The 14383-nt window shown below is 35.0% G+C and overlaps 1 pseudogene; it reads left to right on the top strand.

Moving 5' to 3' along the window:
• Nucleotides 1–9075: 9075 nt before the first annotated feature.
• On the top strand, nt 9076–10460 carry LOC143591295 (desmethylxanthohumol 6'-O-methyltransferase pseudogene; annotated as a pseudogene).
• The last annotated feature ends 3923 nt before the right edge of the window (nt 10461–14383 follow it).

Here is a 14383-nt window from a genome sequence, read left to right as displayed (position 1 = left end):
ACATTGCATAACTGGGGTGATGACAAGTGTGTACAGATTCTTAAAAATTGTCGAGAATCCATCACCGAAAGAACTGGGAAAGTTATTATAGCAGATAATATCATAATTCCTGGAGGTGATGATGTCTTTGATGATGCGCGTATTAATCAAGACATAATAATGCTAGCATTGTTTGCTGGAGGGAGAGAAAGGACGGAAGTTGACTGGAAGAGGATTTTGAAAGAAGCAGGGTTCCACCGTTACAATTTCATCAAGATTCCTGCAATCGTATCAATTATTGAATGTTATATGGAATGATGCCAATGAGTTAACATCAAATATTACTTGATTGTTGTTGCGGTATCGTCTTACCTACACTCTAAAGTATATTTATTAAGTCTTCTTATACTTTTGTTGTTTTGTTGTTGTTTGAATGATCCAGCAGGATTCCTTCTATTTGCAAATCATTTTCCAGTACTCAATGTTTGTTGAATATGTATTATGTTCTATGAAGAAGTAACTACGAATTTTGTAATTCAATTTTTGTAGATCTACTCTAATGTGTATTTCTTTTACTTTAAATCTTTCCGCATGGATATGTAAGGCTTTATGAACTTATTGCTTTTCATTTTGGTTATCATTTTAATTTACTAAATATGAACTTTTAAGCAATGAAGCATTTAATTGTTTGTGTTACTGTAACTTGGTTAAATTGTATATAAATTATCAAAAAATAAATATTTTCCGCCAAATATAAAATGTATTTATCACAAAATTTGGACAAATATATTTATATGTAGCTAACGTTACTTAGATTTTCTTTCTTTATACATAGTAAGTAGTGGGGACTCTAAAGGGCCGACACCAGTTCGCACATGTCTGCGTGACATGGACGATGAGTGCACCATAGCGCTTTGATGACACACTTTGTGTACTACCTAAAAATCACTTTTACGTTTTTACGTGGTGTGCCAGGTCCATATAGTGGGTAAGCCCAAAGGACACCCCTAGCTCTCATGTCCAAATTCTCATCGTTGTCCAGTGAAATCAACAGTCGATGGGCTTTGAAAAGTAAAAAGACATAACTTAAAATCACTTTGGATCCAAATCCCTTTTAGGATTTAATTAATATGGTTGCACTTTACAATTATTTAAATTCGAGATACCTCTTAGTTAGGGTAGCAAAATCCCACAATTTCTCGTTGAGGTCGAGAAGTTGGAGGTAAGAGTGCCATCTTATAGAAACCTGATATTTAAAACTGGGTAATTGTTTGTGCAAATCAAAGATAAAAAAGAAATGACATTTCAGGTTTATGTAAAATTATGGTTTGTTTGGCCCAAGACACTACACAGCCATGGATGGCCATACTTGGTGGAATTCTTTATTGTTTCATGATGGTTTTGCTCTTTTCCACCAAAGATCATTTTTACTCATGCAATTCACAAAGAAGGATATTCAATGTCTCATTATGTGAAAATTATTATGTGAAAGTGCGATAGAATGGGTAAAAGGTAGGTATATTCCTGCTAAAATAGTAAAATTATGTATATAATGGAGCGTATCGCTGGCCTAGTTGGTGCGTCATTTGTCACACCCCAACTTAAGGTGGAAATGTCGGGGCGCGAACTGATTGTTCACAGCTCATAAGGTATTATCATGCAATTTAACAGGTTATAATATATAATTAATTTATTTTATAACAAATAGCATTTAAGTACATCAAGTATAAAGAATTTACAAAAACAAGATCAAATAATTCTTGAATAAGTTATAATCCTAAAAGTCATCTCTACGTGATCTTCATCTTGATAAACAATCTAACTTGATAACTTGCAAATTCATACAAAATAGTAGGTTTGTTAACACGAGGTTGAAGAGATATCACCAGTTTTGACACTAACAATAGTATATATAAGAAAACCACAAAGCTTTTGTTCGTGAATATAAACAATCAAACCATAACATGTAAATATTGCAAACAAATATTGATGTGTGGCTAAACCGGTGCCATGCAAATTGGGTGTGGGTTACCATGATAGAAAAACTGAGTTGTCTATGAAACAATTGTCATGCGATCAGATGCCGGCCACTACGACAAGATGTGATTATAATGATGGACCTCTTCGAATTCGATAAAATAAAAAAATAGCATGTAGCAAGTAATTCAATTGATACACAACACAAATATTAACAATTTGCATTTGAGAATATAATACAATGTATAAATTAATAGTTGGTACGCATAAGTCCCCAAAATGTTGAAAATAAGTAAAAAAGGGAGTGAATTACTCACCCGATTAGATGAACAAAAGTCAAAGGATGGTGTGAGAAAGTAAACTGTTAAACCCTTCGGGATCACCGACAAGGATTCCTAGTTAATAATTATAAGTTAATGTAATGACAAAGGAATTATGGTTTCGATGTGATTTTGAATTACGTTTATGATTAGAATGTTATGGATCGAACGATTTATTTCTACGGTTATTATTATTGCAAAAATTAGTATTATTGTTCATCATTTAATTAAAATAATCATTACTTTATTATTTATAAAAATCACCTTTTATACTAAATATAATAAACATATAATCAATATCATAAAAAATTACTTTAAATAAATAAATATGAGTTGAGATATAATATAATAACAAATATTTAGATAGTTAATTATAATATATAATAATAAGATAAATATTTACATCGATAATTAAAACATGTAATATATATATATATATATATTAAATAATTATAATACAAACGTTTAAGTAAATAATTATCATAAAATATATATTCTGGAATATTTAATGAAAATCTAATGGTAAAATATTGTAAATGCGTTTAACACGTTTATATTATTTTTGTTTAAAAATAATGCATATATATTATAATAATTATAAGAAATTTGTAAAGGCGTTCAACGACGAGAACCATCAATAATGGTGTCGGGTTTTAATAAAATAATGATGGTTTATTATTAATATATACTTATAATATATATATACACACACACACATAAACGAAAGCTTGTAACGAGATTAATTGATAAGAAACGTAAACTCAGTGATATCGGTTTAATAAAACATCGTTTATTTTATATTCAATATTACTTATAAATAAATTTATAAACCATTTAATCAATTAAAACAATTAAAAAATAAATAAGAAAAACTGGTGTCACACCCCAACCTAAGGCGGAAATGTCGGGGCGTGAGCTGATTGCCATAGCTCTCAAAGTATTATCATACAATATTTAAATGATAATATCTATTAATTAAATTCAGTTATCAAATAGATCAAATACAAACAAGTATATAATTCATACAACAATACAAATTTTATATTTCTTGATTAAAATATTCTTCCAACTAATTTCTTCACTAAGTCTTCACCAACCTGCAATAAATTTCTACGATAACCTACATATGCGTATAAAATAGAATTTTTTGTCAACAACACATGTTGAGTGAGTAAACACCAGTTTAAGACACAACAATAATAATATATAGTAACTAAAGAAAGATGCAAACTGTTCATGTGAGAATAAACAGTTAAGCCATAGCACATACACAAATAATCAACCATAAAGAAAGGGATCAACCAATCCATATAAATGGACATAGGTTACCAAGCAAGGACTAAACCGTTGCCATAAAAATGGACATCGGTTGCCGAAGTAAGCAAATTGCGTTCAAATAAAACAAGTAAGCAAATAGCAAGTTAAGCATAAACTGATATAAACACAAGGATTAACAATTGCGGTTTTGAATATTAGATAATAGTTAAATATATAAGATACGCACATATCCCAAAAAAGGTTTAAAAATAAGTAAAAAAATAGAGTGATTACTCACCTTAGCAATTAAGCAAGAGATAAACGAATGCGGTAAGAACGATAGTAACAAGAGTCACGCTCTTCAAAAGTTATTGACGAGAAATCCTAAGTAACAATAGTTGAGGAAAATAAATATAAATTCAACAACGAATCTAAAACTATAGATAGATATTCGGGACTTTGATGATCGAGTGTTCTTAACGTTTTAATATTACGTAATGTTATTATTAATTTTATTATCAAGGCTTTATATTAATTATTTAAAATACTTTAAAAAAATAAATAATCATAAAACCTTATAGTCTATAAAAATATTTGTTTGTTTCAATCTAAAAATATGTTTAATGTATTTATATATATATATATATATATATTATATATATATACATGGTTTAACCACGATTCGGAGAAGTGTTCGGTTGTTATGACGGTACATGTTAATATAATGATTAAAAATGTTTAAAAACAAAGAAAAAGAATACCACAAAAAGTGGCTGGAGGGGATTCGAACCCGCGTCTCCAGACCTGCAACCAACACCCACAAGCATAATTAGTGATAGGGTTATTGAAGAGAAGATCAAAACGAATAGAACGATGTGTTTAATTACCTTTAATGATGCCTAATTGATATCTAATTGCTTCGAGTCAGGCCGACAGAAAAATCGAGTAGAAACATCACTTGTAGGTCTTCAAAATCCGATTAACATTAGGGGTTTGATTGCGCTTCTAAGAGGATTCTATCCATAGGTTTAATTGTGATTTGGTGGTCATTACATTGTATATTCATGAACTGGTTTTAGACGGGTAGTAATATTAGCAATACGTATATATTTGATCGTGTTTTCCTAATTATTTACGTCGGCTAGGCCGAATATAGTGTGGAGAATCATGGACACGATTTAATTCCAAGTTTACATCGAAGCTTAAGGTGCAAGATACGTAAACGGGTCACGGTTGGGTTATTGGATTATGGATACGGGTTAAAGGGTTATGGTTTAAGATGATTATAATATAAAATCATTTAAATAAATTACAGTTTAGTCCCTCAAATATAAGTGTGGATTAAGAAATAGGTTAAAATATAGTTTTGGGTTAAAAACGTATATATTTCAAAGTTTATTTATATTTAATGAATAAATATAATAAGCAATTAAAATAAATTAGTAATTACTCGAATAACGTGATATTCCTTGGTAATATTTTTCGAATATAAAAACGGGTAGGGTAAATGGATAAAAACATTACTTGAAAAAACCCGAGTTGTTACAGTCTCCCCTATTTTATAGGGAATTTCGTCCCGAAATTAAAGGATATTATAACAAAAACATTAAAGTTTAAGGAAAAAAAAATTTACATTAAAATTAAAAATTTATCATAGCACAAAACTTTGAATAGTTAAAACAACGCTTCAAATGCAAATCCAATAAGGGCACTTATATATAGGATGTACCAGTGGCGTATCCACCATGTTCTTATCATTTTTACATTTGTACCGTTATCTCAACCACTTTCAATTCTATAGTATGTCACACAATCTTACACATCATGATTTCCATGCGAGGACTTCAATAATTATGTTCCGGACCATAATTATTGTTATCGTCGGATGGTCCACATTACTCGTCCAATCGTGTGGATTTACAAAAAAAAGACGTTTGAAAATACCATTTTTAAAAATAGAAATCCTTTAGGGAAGGGAGTTTTAAGTTAGACGTCTTTAAATAGACAAAATATTTTTGTTATTTTAAATGGGGAATTTTATAAAACAACCATTCGATAATTTTTAAACTTTACTCGTGGGGCATAATAATAGAAAATCTTATTAGTACTTTAATAATTCATAAAAACGTTAATTCAAAATTTATTAAATAGACGATATAAGGAAGAAAAGTCAAATTCAAGTAAGATACAACACGAAGTGCGGCAAAGTCTTCTAGTAGTTTAAATCTTCAGTTGCGCATTACTTGGAACCTTGAAACTTAAGCGACGTGGGTGATTTGATCCATGAGGGGTTGAGCAGTCATGGTAGATTGATTTGGCATCGCCTGGATAACTGGAGCTTGAACGGTTTGCAAGAGGGTTGCTTGATTGGAGTAGGTTTGGACTTGATGGGTAAGGTAGTAGGGTGTAATTATAGTTTGGACTTGATTGGCATGGAAAATCTGAGGGCACATATCGCTGAGAGGACTAGGGTCTCCTGAAGGTTAGCAAGCACAGGTAGTAGGAGCATCAGATTGAGCATGAGGGGCATGTTGTTGCAGGACGACTTGTGCATTAGGCGGTGTAGGGCAAGTATATGCAAGGATGATCGAAGCGATTACATTGGGTGCAAAAAGGACATGAGGATTGAGTCGAATGATGAAAGTACTAGCGGGGCATAACGAGTGAATAACGATGGAAAGTTTCTTGCTCGGGATACTTTGATTTTGTCGAGGTTGATGATTGATTTGATTAGCAACATAGTTTTTATGATTAGACTTGCGCTTGTTGTTGTTGTTGTTGCGAGGATGATTAGGGGTAAATGAATTTAAAATTTCAATCAACGAAGTTAATGAAGAAGTTCGAAGATGTTGTATTAATGCTTTAAATTTAAGTTTATATTTTAGAGGTTGTAGCAGTTAACTCCTTGGCTATACACGCGATGTTCATGAGAACTAGACTATTGATTTCTAGTTTCCTAGTCCGATTCCAACTTTTGGTTTCACATCCTCTATTTATTAAGGTAAATTAATTGTTTATATGCCTACATCTACATCTGTAATTAAAGATTGCTAATAGCAGTTAATAACATAATTACTTATGGTTGTAATTTGTTATTGCTTTTTTTTTTGGTAGATTGAATCAATAATATGACAGAAGCTGGAATACTTGAATCGATCTGATTTTTTTAATTTTTGTCTTTAATGTACATGTATGTTTATTTCTTTTTTGCTTACTGTCTTTTGTCTCTTTTTGATCATTGTTTATTTGCCTATTGTCTCTCGCTGAACTTTTAGGAGCATGACAAAATCAATACAAAAACTTACCATATTATATTGCTCCAAATTGGATCTCATCATAATTTAAAAATCTGATCTCTGGTGCCTATTTTAACTAAACAAACATCCTAAACTTAGCTACATACACATTTCACAACATTAACATTCTTGTTTCATACAACATTCTCCTTGAAATTGTAAGGCCCCGTTACCGTTAGCCCTACTTTCGTGTTGGATTTACTCATAAACGCAGTTCTAAATATCAGAGTTAATTAAAACATTCGCGGAACATTAAAAACATTCAAACCATTACATTCCATAACCATAATTCTTGTCTTATCGGGCATTCATAGTCATTTAAAAACAAAACATAGTCTTTTAAAATAAAACATCATAGCAAAATCTTCAGATGCCAGCTTCGTCCAACTCTGCCATGTGTCCTCCTCAAGCTACCTGCCTCATTCTACTCACCTGCGTGCATACTAAAAGTCAGCTACGCTGAGTGAGTTCTAGTTAATCACATAATCATACAATACCTTCTTACATTTCATACTTAACCTCTTAACTTTCTTTCACACACACATAAGTGCATATACTTTCATTCTTACCTTCATACTTTCTTTACATACATAATCATACGTTTTAAAGAGCCTTTCGTCCTATAACCTCACAGATATTATAAGGGTCTGGTCCCTAACATCACAGATATTATAAGGGTCTGGTCCCTAACATCACAGATATTATAAGGGTTTGGTCCCTAACATCACAGATATTATAAGGGTCAGGTCCCTAACATCGCAGATATTATTAGGGTCTGGTCCCTTTGTTTCGTGTAACTGTACCATACCTGTTCATACATCCTTTCCTTGACAATACGTACAATCTCCGAAGAGCGTTCACGTACCATCATCATAACATACATACATTATGCATACATCATATATTCATACATACATCATATCTCTCATCATACTTATCAATCATATCTTAACTACCACCTGACGGTTCATGCAATACCCGAAGATCGTTCACGCACCGTCAAGCAATCATCATACATAAATCATACAAGGCATACACTTATACACTTTCCATTAACTGTCTTAACACATTTTTCATTAGGTTTTTAATTTATTTTCCAATTTGCTAACTCCAGCGAACTTATCATTAAGCGAACTTAACAATAAGCGAACTTAACATTAAGCGAACTTACTGTAAGCAAACTTAGTGTTAAACGAACTTAACATCAAGCGAACTTAACATTAAGCGAACTTGCTGTAAGCGAACTTACTGTTAAGCGAACTTAACATTAAACGAACTTATCACCAGGCGAAGTTAATCATAGGCGAACTTGTCAACAAGCGAAGTTATCAGTTAGGCGAACTTGCTTGCAAGCGAAGTTAAGCTTGCAGGCGAAGTTAGACATCAGCGAACTTGGGGTCCAGTGAAGTTAATCATAGGCGAACTTGTCAACAAGCGAAGTTATCAGTTAGGCGAACTTGCGTGCAAGCGAAGTTAAGCTTGCAGGCGAAGTTATGGCTGGGCGAACTTAGCTTGCAGGCGAAGTTAAGCTTGCAGGCGAAGTTGCCCAGCTGTGCCTCTGTTCAATCTTAATCCCCCAAAATCATCATCGTTTTACTGAGAAATCCATGGGCATGGTATTTGACTAACCCGCGATCATTCCTATGGTCGTTTTTGGATAAGATTTGACCCGAAAACACGTAAAGTTTGGACCTTTAATTTCATGAACGTTCAATACAAGATCTACGGTTTATCTTAAACGAACCGTGCATGTTTATGGGTTTACTAGGTTCGTCCTAGAATCAAGTTCGCTACTTTACGTTTCGTTTAGACCCGATCTATCACCGTTTCAAGCTTCAAGGCTAAACGTTCAATAAAACGTAAACTTTAAAGGTCAAAAACATACCTTTTGTGCTCGTTCGATCTTGGTTAGCTTGTTTAGGAACTCTAGATCTCGTATCTATCTTGAATCGTGTGTGCTTGCCCGGACCTCACCTCTCTTTCTCTCGGCCGAAATATGGTGGTGTGTGTTTTTGAGTGTGTAGAGATTTGGATGGATATAAATGAGGGTTTAGGGTTTTAGGTTGGTTTAAGAGGGTATTTATACCCCTTGAAGCCCATGGACCTAAAGCCCATTACCACTTAGTCCACCTTAATTAATCTAAGTCCATGATCCGTTCTTAACTCGATATTAATTAATTAATAACGCGAAATCACTAAACGTAACTTTCTTTATTCAATATTATAAAATTTAGGATGTTACAGAAATGAGTCTAGTAACTAAACAAGAAAACGACGCAACGATCAGATGTGAAGCATTGGTTTACAAACTAATCTATGCTGGTTTTAGTAGTGCTGCATTAAGATGTGCCTTACAACTCGACATTGCTGGCATAATAAACAGTCATGCTGGGCCAACTACCTTGTCTCAAATCGCAGATGGGATCGACTCTCCATCACCAAATGTGGACGGACTCTCACTTCTCATGCGGTTCTTGGTCCACAATCGAGTATTTGATGAGGTGCATCAACCGGGGCGTGAAGAACCACTCTACTCTCTAAATGAGTGTTCTAAATTTCTCTTAAAAGATACGAGGAATACCCTTGCACCATTAATATTACTGGCACAGACCCCCTTATGTTTTCATCTTTTTATAACCTGAATCAATCCATTCAAGAGGGCGGTACAGCAGCATTCAAAACATATGGAATGGAGATGTGGGATCTTTTTTCTCAAAATCCAGAGGCCAATAAGAGCTTCAATGAAGCAATGGTATGTGCATCAAGGCTAGAAATCGACGCTATCCTGTCCGCTTACGATTTTGGTAGTCTAAAAGGAACTTTGGTTGATGTTGGGGGTGGCTTCGGGTCAACACTAAATGAGATTGTGACCAAATATCCGCATCTTAAAGGTATTAATTTCGACTTGCCTCATGTTATTTCATCTGCACCGTCATACGAAGGAATCAGCCATGTTGGAGGTGACATGTTTACATCCATTCCCCATGCAAAATCCTTCTTTATCAAGGTACTACTCTTTCCCAGCCTGCTATAAAACCGAGTTCAATAATTGATTTGGTTTTGTATTTTTATGTTGAGATCAGTTAACATGCATATGTTTCAGTTTATCATTTTAATGCTTGACTGGTGTTTAAGACAACAAGCCGATACAGACTTTTAAAAGTTGTAATGTTGAAATTCCAGAATTATGCATTATTAATTAACAATTGTTATGAATACACTATAGTTACAAAAGAAATATAACAAAATAATATTGTTTAAATGTGATAATTATATACCAATAATATATTCTGTCCAATATCATGGATGCAGTCAACATTGCATAACTGGGGTGATGACAAGTGTGTCCAGGTTCTTAAAAATTGTCGAGAGTCCATCACCGAAAGAACCGGGAAAGTTATTATAGCAGATAATGTCCTAATTCCTAGAGGTGATGACGTCTTTGATGATGTGCATATTAATCAAGACATAATAATGCTAGCGTGGTTTCCTGGAGGGAGAGAAAGGACGGAAGCTGACTGGAAGAGGATTCTGGAAGAAGCGGGGTTCCACCGTTACAATTTCATCAAGATTCCTGCAATCGTATCAATTATTGAATGTTACATGGAGTGATGCCAATGAGTTAACATCAAGTATTACTTTGCAAAACATGTTCCAGTACTCAATGTTATGTTCTATGAAGAAGTAACTACAAACTTTGCAATTCCTATTTGGGTACTCTGTAGATCTACTCTAATGTGTATCTTTTTTACTTTTTCCGCATGCATATTTAAGGCTTAATGAACTTATTGCTTTTCATTTTGGTTTTCATTTTAATTTACTAAATATGGACATTTAAGCTATGAAGCATTTAATCGTTTGTGTTAATGTAACTTGGTTAATTTGTATAAAAATTATTAAAAAAAATTAATATTTTCCGCCAAATATAAAATGTATTTTTCACAAAATTTGGACAGAAATATTTATACGTAGCTAAGGTTACTTTCTTCTTTCCTGATGCATAGTAATTAACTAGTGGGGACTCTAAGGGACCAACACCAGTTCGCACATCTCTGCGTTACATGAACAATGAGTGCACTGTAGCGCTTTGATGACACACTTTGTGTGCCAGGTCTATATGCATAAGTTATGAGTGCGCAAAGAGTGCAGGCAGGCAAGTGCGGATGGGTCTAACGCGTTACTGATATGGCGCAAAAATGAGTGATGTCTAAGTACGCCTTGTGTTATTTAGGGTGGGTGCTACTTGGGCTTGTGTGGTCTGGGTAGGCTTTGTTGCATGTGACTAGCATGACTTGTCTAGATCGGAAGCACGTTGTGGTGTAGCTGGTATGGTGTGGATCGAGATATTTCATATGGAATTCATTAATAAAGTAATGAAAATTGATATATCCTATATGTTAACCCTACCAGCTATTTATATGAAAAAAATAAAAAATAACTCCTCTGTAAGTCCCGAATCTGGATCACTACAATATGATATCAACCAAACAAGTATTGGCGCGGAATACCAATGCTCGGTGATTCAAGAACACGAGAAATAACAAGTAAACTAACACGGAATTGCTTCAAAATACACGTATATATATTGAATACGTCGGGTGCTTAAGCACTTACAATACTTGATAATATTAAGAATGAACCCCCTTAACCCTATACATCACACCTCTATATATATGGACAACAACCAAGGCCGGCCCAAACAATACCAAGCCCACTGAGAACACATAAGTGTTCTCGGTTTACATGTGCACCCAAACCCAAGCCCAAATACTAATCAAATAAGCTCAAACCATAAAACTAGGCCCAACAATCTCCCCCTTGGTTTGTAGCTTTACTCGTCTTCCATGTAATCAATATCTGCATCTTTCAATCCTCCCGCCCAAAACTTGTTATTGATGATCGATGCCACCATGCTTGTGTATTCTTTGGCGGCTATTTCGAAAATTCCATCAGCAACAATCTGATGCGTGCTGAGTGTCTTGATATCTTTCTCATGAAATTTCAACAAGTCCTTAGGGTCAACAAAGCGATATTGACCTTTCCCCTTTTGTAGTTTGACAATAGCTGTGGCAGTCAAATGGTCGTAGAACCAGAATCTCATGTTATCCAATGTACAATCGGGAATGGCACCTGGTACTGGAATGTAAGTAGCTTTCTTTGTGGGAGGCCACATTACGTTTACCATAGTTTTCCCAGTTCTTGGATCCAGGGCTCCCTTGGCTTTCTTCAAGAAGGAATCGGCGGTAGGCATGTGTGGAAAGCCTCTATCAACCTGACGCTTCAGAAAATTGAAAAAATCTGTTCCTCTTTTGTCATTTGTTGGATTGGTGAATGGAGCATTTATCAAGTCACTCAAATCAACCTTGGTCCAAGAACTAAAATCCTTCATCTTCTTATAATACTCCATTGTCCCTGAATTTCTCTTAACCCACCACATGTTCTTATCTACATCATAACCCCAAGATAAGACTCCAGATCGATCACCATATTTATCAGACAAACCCTTTTGAAGAGTAACAACATATCTCTCTGGACGATCCGAAGACATAACATTCTGATCAGAGTTCTTCATTACCAGCAGTTTATTCTTTTCTTTTTTAAGCAGTTTCTTCTTAATTCTGTCAGACTTTTCTTTTGAGACCGATGGTGCATTCAAATACTGGTTTAGAGAATCTGATTCTTCTTGTCGACTAACACCAAGGTTATCGTCTGGATGAGCATTAGAATCTTTGTCTTGATCAGTAGTTGGAGCTCCATGTACCATATCTTCATTACTTTTGAATTCATCTCTGAACTTCTGAAATAGCCTTTGTTGGAGATCGAGATACATAGCTGTAAGCCCTCCCATTCCGGATTGAAATTATTTAATCTTGGAGTCTTTATCTAAATTATTGGCCTCAAGCTCCTGAATACGAACATCCTTGATTACCGAATCTTTCTCGAGTTCAAAGACTCGACGCTGTAGTGCCTGAACATCCACAGGAGCATTTTCGAGAACCACTCCTTTTCCCTTGTTCTGAAGATAGGTTTCTTGCATGGCTAGAATTTAAGCAATCTTTTCAGAAACACCAGAACTTGACTGACCTTGATCAAATTGGTCGGCTGAACTAGATGGAAAATCTTCAGCATCAGTGTGCGGAATCTCTGCTTCAAAATCAAAATCATTACCAAAGTCACCGGACAACATCTCCATAAAAGTTGGCTCGACAGTAGGTGCAGCTGGTTCAGTCTGTGATTCTGGGGCATGTGATTCTGGTTGATCGGTGATTTGTTGAGGGCTGGTGGTTAATTCTGGTGCTGGTGCGATTGTTGGTGTTGTGGTAGCTTTGGTTGTTTCGACTTCACTGACCAACTCGCTTGATCTCAAATCATCCCTTTTTCGTTTACGATGGATGAGATCAGCAGTTGGTTCTTCAATATAATCTTCCTCAATGTCTTCAGTAGCTGTCTGAGGAGGCTTCAGAGCACTTGACTGAAACAGAACTTTAGCAGCTTCGAGGGCTTTCAACTTTTCATGATCTGGAAGAGTACTAAGTTGACAGAGCTCTTCTTCATCATCTTCGTCATCTGAAATCTCAAACGTTGCAGCACGTGGTTGGGTGGGAGCCACATGCTCATCAGCAAACTGAGCCACGACAGGCTCAGCTTCGGTCTCAGCGAAATGACCGAATTTTTCCATGGGTTTCAATCCCCTGTAAACCAATTTGGCTCCTTTTCTTGACTGTTTCATTAACCCAAAGGAAGTGGGTCCCACCTACTTCATATCCAAGGTCTCAACAGATTTAACCAGATCGGTGTAATGAAAGTCAAAAATCATCTATAAGAACCTTAGGTACATCAAAAACATTTCCTTCTTCTTTGCCCTTAGATTGCTCATCATTTCATTGAAAACGAACTTGGAGTAGTTGTAATTCCACCCCATGATCAGAGCAGCAATGGCAGACATTTCGGTGTGACTGATCTCATCTGAACCCCCCTTTCTTCCCGAGATACATGTGAAGAAATTGTGCAATAAGTATCTCTAATAAGGGTGAAACAGTTTCTTGATTGCCGGTGGATAAGTGCCTTCATACCCCATTCTTGTAATAACTTCTGTAACTTCAGCTGTAAAGTACTCTGTTGGGTAGTCGGGTTGATCCCCAAACAGAAGTGCCACTCTAATAATGGCTTCAGTAACAGTAACAGACTTCATCTGTACTTTGGAGTCGATTGAAGTAACTCCATCTGCCCCTTGAGAGTTAATCTTTGCATTCTTCCAGAAATCAGTGACCATCTTTTTGCAAATGACAGGATTCTCACGAAGAGCATGAGAAATTCTGCAAGTATTTAATCCAACAATCATCGATTTGAACTCCTTGTGAGCCAGTGGCGGATCGTACAGGTGACCAGCTATATTATGAGTCTCTACAAACTTTAACGGATTTTGATCGGTCATATCTACACCAAACTTAACAAGTTAGATAGTGATTCAATTTTATGACATGGATCAACAATTTATTCATAAACAGTTATTGGACCAATGAAAGCCTAAATAAAAACTCATCATGTAACCCA

Source organism: Bidens hawaiensis, unplaced genomic scaffold (assembly GCF_021521415.1).
Source record: "Bidens hawaiensis isolate Kalapana, Puna unplaced genomic scaffold, B.hawaiensis_p1.1 tig00039506_1, whole genome shotgun sequence".
NCBI lineage: Eukaryota > Viridiplantae > Streptophyta > Magnoliopsida > Asterales > Asteraceae > Bidens > Bidens hawaiensis.
Note: the sequence above shows the minus strand (reverse complement) of the source record. Positions and strands in the feature narration are given on the sequence as shown.